We start from the raw sequence: 6,832 nt of genomic DNA, 5'->3' as shown, positions 1-6,832 counted from the left end.
CTACCTGTTCATGACTGATACCTTTCTTCGCACTCTCATCTTTGTTACAGATACCTCTTTGTGAAAGTCATCTGGTAGAAAACAGTTTCAGGTGAACAAGAAAATGTTGAAGCATCAAAATCTGCGAGCAACCTATATTTCTCTACAGGCAAAATAGTCCTCTCAATACTCTTCCAGTGTTATTTAGAAATAGAAATGATTGGATCATGTAACATTATGACATAAAGCAGGAGTGAGGAACTTCTGCTTAATTTCCTCCTACTAATGGCAAGTCTCCAGGCACTGGGTTGGAAACACTGAGCCTTGGTTCCCCACTACTGGGCTGGAGCTGGGAGTGCTGGCTCTTGGCAATCAGAGAAGCTCCAGGTACTCCAGGTCAGCCTGATTGACAGGGCAGGCAAGCTAATGAGAGAGTCAGGAGGCCAGGGGGGGGGGGGGGGTGTCCCATTTTTGGTATGGGCTGTCTTTTCATTTGACTGGATCAGACAGAGTGGGGCCAAACTAAGGAAAGAACAGGGGCCTGATGTGAGATGGGAAACAGAGTCAGGCCAGCCAGAGAGAGAGCCAGAGACAGCCCAGAGAGCAGATCCATGTTGGGAGCAAGGCTGCAGCCACTGATCCAGAGGCAGGGGTGATGTGTAGGAAATATGAGGGGGCATATGGCTCCCAAAACACCATAGATGGGGTGGGCAAGAGCCTGACTAGCATCCAGAAGGGCTAGAGTCCATGGGTGGCCTGGGGAAAGAGCAGCATTAGAGCCTGGTGTATGCAGCAAAGGTTGCCCCCACCTCCTACAGTCATGGGAAGCAACAAAGGAAGTGGAGCAAAGCAGCCCTAGCTCGCTCTGCTCTCCTACCATGTGGCTCAAGGGAAGGGGCGGAACCAACCCACTACTCACTGGCAGGAAGTGGAGCGACGCAGCAGGAGATGAGCGAACTGGAGCTGCATTGCCCCACTTCCCCTGTCACTGCTGGTGAACGCAGGGGCTGTATCCCTGCTGCCAGCACTGTTCCCTTGCCCCCTAGTCCCTTAGGCCACATCAGTTTGGAAGAGGTGGGTGGGCGCGGAACAGAGGTGGGAGGGGGCAGGGAGAGGGTGAGGAGAAGCAGGACCTGGGACAGTGGAGGTATGTCCTGACCTTTCTCTGGATTGGGAGGAGGGGTGTCAGGTGGCTGGTGGGTACCTATGTCAACCACCTTCAGTCACACTTGTTCAGAAGAACCACAAAAGCAGCCTGGGAAGTGGAGGCAGAGCAGCAGCAGAGCGTGGTGCTGGACTGGAGCAGCCATGATCTGGAGCTGGGGCAGTCCAGAGCCGGGTGTGGTGAGCAGCTGGAGAGAGTGAGGGGGCTCTGGACAGTCCCAACAGTGGGAGACACCACTAAACAAGAGGCCTTGTTGGCCAGACCTGAAGGGTCTGACTAAGGGGCTGATGCTGGGGAGAGGGATCCTGCCACTCAGAGTCTGAAGGCGTGTGGCCACTTCCAGAGCAAGTGTCCAACTTGCAGTATCCCTGTATGTAAGGCAGAAATGGTTATGCTAATGAGAAATGCAAATAATTGGATGGAAATGTATGACATCAATTGTAAATTTACCATGTGAATCTTTGTACAGTGCATAGGACTGATGTTATTTATTTATACATATGTATGTATGCCAATTTACTCATTTACAATGCATAAAGACTTAAATATAGCAGAGTTCTGCAATATCTCAAAATGGAGTCTAAAACTCCATTTTGAAAACCATAGAACTTTCTCTGAGCATCCATTTGAAATGTGAATTCTGTTACATCCACAGGTAGCAGTTAAAGTTTAAAAGCAGCAGCTCACCTACCTGTTAAGATTTGAATAAGTTATGAATATTCATTAATATCCTCCATTGACCAATCAATTCAAACCATGGCATAAGAGCATCTTTATCAGCCAATCATTTTAAGCCTAGAACACTCATGAATATTCATGAGCCCTGAGTATAAAAGTTTCTGCCGCACACCAGTTGCTGCTGGTCCCTGGGCTTATCCCTGGGTCAGATAGCGTCAGGCTTTGGGGTGAGTCGGGTATAGGTCTTAAGAGAGAGAAAGAGAGAGAACAAGGTTCTAGATACTCTTATCCTAGGTCTAGTATGAGTGAGGTCCTGTAAAGGTCATTTTGGAGAAGCTAGCAGAAGGCTATGCTTTCTCCAATTAAGTAAATTTAGTTTTAGAGTCAGGCTGACGGAAGGTCAGATCCTTTCTCTATTAGGTTAGTTTAAGTAGCAAAGTATTTAGTTAGAATAGCTTTCGTCATTGAGACTGTACGTCAGGTCGCGTCAGTCCACGCATGTCGGCCGTCATCGTGTCTGTCCATCGGGCTCGTCGGGTTTAGATAAGGTTTTCATTTTAGATTAGAGTTAGGGTAAGTAGGATAGGGTCTAGCATCAATCGCCTGATCCTGTCGCACCAAAGCGCGGAGAAGGGATCGCGAGGACCAGAAGACTTCGTGGAAGACGAATCTACTGTCATCGCTCTCTACACACACTTCAAGGGATCACCTTGGCTGTTCCTCCCTGATGGCTTTCAATTAGCCCGAAGGTTGTAGGTCGCCAAGCGCCGGGATCAGCCAACAAGGGACGCCTAGCTGTCCTCCCTAAAGGCTTTCAATTAGCCCGAGAGTTGTAGGTCGCTAGCAGCTCATCAATCGTCTCCATCGCCGTAGACTCTGTGGTAGGCATAGGGATCTGGAAGGACTTCCCTTCCTGGTCCATTTAGTGTAAAAAGGGAACTGCCCTCTATGTTAAATTGAGGTATTGTTTGTTAAATTTATTTTCTTTAATAATATAGTCTTGTGGCTGTCAGTTACAATCCACGTCTCCAGTTTTTATTTCACATGTCCTATTAAGCTATGATTTGACATTCACCGGTGATCAGATACGGATAGAGGGTCGCTACCTTAAATACCATCCTTTGCGGATGAGACAGGCTATCAAATAGCTCTCGGGTGCAGTGTCCTTAAGACCTTCTCCAATTCTGTCAAAGAGATACAGCTAACATGTGGCACAGCCAGCACTGACAAGGAAGCCTGGGGCATGTGAGGAACAGACTTGGAATTGCCCTTACATTCCAGAGACACTGTTTGTAATGTCTCCTTATGCGTTTTCCTTTAACCTTCCCATTTTTCCTTGTTATTTTTAAAATTGATTGCTGTTTAATTACTTGTATTTGCTTGGAACCGTATGTAATGTTCAGTGGGTCAGGGAATGATGCAATGCAGAGAAAGCACCCTGGAGTGGGGACACCCTAGCCTTGCCCCCCCACATGATGACAAAGTTTAGGAGAGGAGGTCCCAGGAATTCTGGGTCCAGCCCTGTTGGAGTTACAAGGCTCTGTCACACACGAAAGTAGAAAGGCAGCCCTTGAAGTCAAGTAAAGGAATTGGGAGCAGGGACTCAGATCTTTTTGCTAGCCCATTTTACTGGGGTAGTGTATAAGCCAGGAAAGTTCCCCTCAATAGCGGGACCATTCCCCCACTTACAATTATAACTCTTGCCAGTGGAAGCCAGAGTTCCTGAGACCCAGATTGGAGTCCTGTTGCCATTGGGTCCCAGGGAAATACTTGTGCTGAGGACCCCCGAGAACTGATGCTGTATTGACTGCAGTTACAGGAAGCTCATTAGGCAGTGACTTAGGGAGGGTGAGCGAGTGGTATCTCCTAGAAATATAAAGTCACTGTGTTCTGGTGGCCATGCAGCCCAATACTTGCACTTCCAGTCTCAAGCTTCCCCCAAATCATGTGAGCTCCCTTACATCCCTTGCTCTGAGCCCCCATATCTTCCAACCTTCTGCCCTAAGCTCCCCCACATCCACCTTCCAACCCACTGCTGTGAGCCCTTCATAGTCCATCTCACACTTAAATTTCTTACAGTTAGTATTGTATCACTCCAACACCCTGCCCTGAGCCTCCACCCCCTCACAGCACGAGCAAGAAATTTAAGTTATTTTTACCTCTATCACTAAGGGTATGTCTACACTACCCCGCTAGTTCGAACTAGCGGGGTAATGTATGCATACCGAACGTGCAAATGAAGCCCGGGATTTGAATTTCCCGGGCTTCATTTGCATAAGCCGGCCGGCGCCATTTTTAAATGCCGGCTTGTTCTAACCCCGTGCTGCGCAGCTACACGCGGCACGGGCTAGATAGTTCTAACTAGCAAGCCATTCCGAACTAGTGGAATGAGGTATACAGCTAGTTCAGAATGGCTTGCTAGTTCTAACTATCTAGCCCGTGCCGCGTGTAGCCGCGCGGCACGGGGTTCGAACAAGCCGGCATTTAAAAATGGCGCCGGCCGGCTTATGCAAATGAAGCCCGGGAAATTCAAATCCCGGGCTTCATTTGCACGTTCGGTATGCATACATTACCCCGCTAGTTCGAACTAGCGGGGTAGTGTAGACATACCCTAAGTTACACTGCCCTGACCTCAAAGGCCACAGTATTAACTCTGGCCACTAGACCACACTACCTTGAACTCGAGGGCTGTGATATTGACTTTGGCCCTTGGGCTAGGCAGCCCAGAATCCAAGGTTAGTTTATGATTTTTGGGCATCACCATGGTGAGACCAAAAACAGCGTGATAGACTACAACCGTCATGACAGGACTCCCACTATTCACATCAACAGGAGACAGGGTGTGCATACACCCCCCACATGGTACAATTGCAGGTCACACCAACGGTTTCTTGGTGCAAAAGGCTTCTATTATTGAAAAATGTCTGATGCCACTGTTTAAGGCCAGATCACCTCTTCTCATATAGAAACCCAGTGGAGAAGGCTGGATGAAAAAAAAACTATCTGAGAGTTTTCTGAATTTGCTCTAGATTCTTCCAACAGGGAAAAAAGTTTTCACTTGTGAAAAGCGGCATGTGTTGCAAGGGAGCCACACCTGCCTGCCTGCAGCAAAAAGATGGGACAGGAAGCTTAAAATACAGACTTGGAACTCAGTTGGAGGAAAGTTGGCAAAAGAAACAGATGCATCTTTCCAACTGAGCCCCAAGCCTGAGGACAAGCTCGGCAGTGCCAAGGGCCCACAAGAATTGCTGGGTGGACCAACTGACAGAACACAAAAGAGCTACTGGTACTGCCATGGGCCCTGTACCAGGGGAGATCACCACAAGAAAGAGAAACACTGCAGTAGGGTCATAGGAAGTAGCTCAGGGACACCAGACAATAGTGTAACTGTGTAGCAAGAATACTAGTCAACATGTTCAGTGGGATCTCTGCTGACCAAATGGCAGATTCCTCTGCTACCGTCATGCCCTGGGCTGGGACCCAAAGAAGTAGGGTGGCTTTAGATACCTATCCACTGCAGCCACTTCACCCCTGGAGACCACACCTACCTTTAACCAAGGGGCCTGCATTTGTCTGCTCTCTATGGGTATGTCTACACTACAAGGTTAATTCGAACTAACAGACGTTAGTTCGAATTAACTTTGATAGGCGCTACACAGGCAAACCGCTAGTTCGAACTTAATTTGAACTAGCGGAGTGCTTAATTTGAACTAGGTAAACCTCATTGTACGAGGACTAAGCCTAGTTCGAATTAAGTAGTTCGAATTAAGGGCTGTGTAGCCACTTAATTCGAACTAGTGGGAGGCTAGCCCTCCCCAGCTTTCCCTGGTGGCCACTCTGGGCACCACCAGGGAAACTCTTCTGCCCCCCTCCCGGCCCCGGAGCCCTTAAAGGGGCACGGTCTGGCTACGTTGCCCATGCCAGGTGCAAGCCTGCCAGCACCCAGCCAGCAGACCCTGCACCTGGCACAGCACGAACCAGCCACCCGCTGCCACCCAGCCCTCCACCTCTTCCCAGGACCAGGCTGGCGGCTCCCAGGAGCCTGCCCAGGACTGCAAGAGGCAGGCGCCCACCTGGTCTAGTGTGGACATCGTGGACCTCATCCACGACCTCCTCACTAGGCACAGGAAAGTGGCCGTCTAGGGCAGGATAGCTGCCAGACTGGCCACCCAGGAGCAGGTTTGCATGAAAATCAAGGGGGTCCACTGAGACCCCCGACCCTGAGCCCTGAGCTTACAATGGCCGTACTGGGTCAGACCAAAGGTCCATCTAGCCCAGTAGCCTGTCTGCCGACAGTGGGCAACCCTAGGGACCCTGGAGGGGATGGACCGAAGACAGTGACCAAGCCATTTGTCTCATGCCATCCATCTCCAGCCTTCCACAAACAGAGGCCAGGGACACCATTTCTACCCCCGGCTAATACCACTCCATGGACCCAACCTCCATGAATGTATCTAACTTCTCTTTAAACTCTGTTCTAGTTCTAGCCTTCACAGCCTCCTGCAGCAAGGAGTTCCACAGGTTGACTCTTTGCTTTGTGAAGAAGAACTTTCTTTGTTATTAGTTTGAAGCCTGCTACCCATTCATTTCATTTGGTGTCCTCTAGTCCTTCTATTATGGGAACTAATAAAGAACTTTTCTTTATGCACCCTCTCAACACCACTCATGCTTTTATAGACCTCTATCATAGTCCCCCTCAGTCTCCTCTTTTCTAAGCTGAAAAGTCCCAGTCTCTTTAGCCTCTCTTCATATGGGACCTGTTCCAAACCCCTGATAATTTTAGTTGCCCTTCCCTCTCCCACGCTCTCTCTTCCCCTCTCCCACCTCCTTTTCCCAGTCTCCCCGAGTTTTGTTCAATAAAGAGAGTTTCTATTTTTGAACACACGTGTCCTTTATTTTGTACATCAGGAAGGGGGGCTAGGGAGGGTTAAGTGGAAGGAAGTGAGGGAGGAATGGGGTACGAGCCCCTGATGGGGAGGACTGGGGTGGCTCTGCGGGCTCCTTGGGGTG

Source organism: Pelodiscus sinensis, chromosome 1 (genome assembly GCF_052426305.1).
Source record: "Pelodiscus sinensis isolate ZL-2025 chromosome 1, ASM5242630v1, whole genome shotgun sequence".
Classification (NCBI taxonomy): domain Eukaryota; kingdom Metazoa; phylum Chordata; order Testudines; family Trionychidae; genus Pelodiscus; species Pelodiscus sinensis.
The sequence above is the reverse complement of the archived record's forward strand: the minus strand, read 5'-3'. Positions refer to the sequence as shown.